This window comes from Rhineura floridana, chromosome 1, assembly GCF_030035675.1.
Source record: "Rhineura floridana isolate rRhiFlo1 chromosome 1, rRhiFlo1.hap2, whole genome shotgun sequence".
NCBI classification, from domain to species: Eukaryota; Metazoa; Chordata; class Lepidosauria; order Squamata; family Rhineuridae; genus Rhineura; species Rhineura floridana.
In genome coordinates this window covers 29923915-29924853 of record NC_084480.1, presented here as the reverse complement: position 1 = coordinate 29924853, position 939 = coordinate 29923915, and positions in this window count along the sequence as shown.

The following is a 939-nucleotide window of genomic DNA, read 5'->3' as shown; positions in this document are numbered from 1 at the left end:
ATATACTGGTCTTCACTTTCAGCCCACTGTCGGAAGGCAGAGCTGGGGTCCCAATCCCGGGGAGCTGGATCCCGGAGAGTTGGGAGAAGAGTATTCGGATGGATGGCAGAGGGAAGGGGGAGGAACTTCCCCCCTTTGGAGCGAAGACGAAACAGAGGAACTGCCAGTGATAAGGTCGCTTAGCGACGGGGAGCCTGAGCCCTCCCTGGACATTCTCACGCCTCCCCCTCGTTCAGGCTCAGAGCAAGAGGGGGAAGAGGGAGGGCTGCTCACAGCCGAAAAGCGGGGAGGCAGTTTACCATCAGCCCCTCCCCTATCCCCCATCCTGGAATCGGAAACTTCAGAAGAGGGGGGGTGATGCTTCCCCCCTCACCACGCACACGCAGACAGCTGAAAAGACAGGAGAGAAGGCGGGCAGTACCTGAGGGGCAGTTAAGGAGGAGCGAAAGATTGCGCGCCCGTTTGGCCCCTTCTTAAAGAACAGGTGGGAAGAAGTCCCTTGCTCTGTCAACTTTCTCCCAATGCCGCAGGACCTGTATCCCTGTATTGCTTCATGAGAAAACGCAGTCTTTGTTTGGACATTACCCTAATAAAACACGAATTAACTACAGCCGTTGGTCTGGTCACATCCTGGGCCTGACACCCACCCATGCAGAAGAGGGAGGTAAGAGCAGGTGAGGAACTTAAAGGTGCAAAACATCTTTAGGAAAAACCAGAACAGGAGGAGAGAGCATATTCAATGGCCATATAATATTGTCTGCTTGCAAGGGTAGGAGAATGGAATGGAAAAGGGCCTGGCTGGCTGCCATCCAGAAGAGAGCACTCAACTGAGATTTTGTTGCAGGACTGTTTTGTCCACTGCTGAGCAGAAATAGAGCAGTGTTGGAGTAGCTCCAGAATGGTAGTAAACCTAAGATTCTTAAAAACACACATGAGATC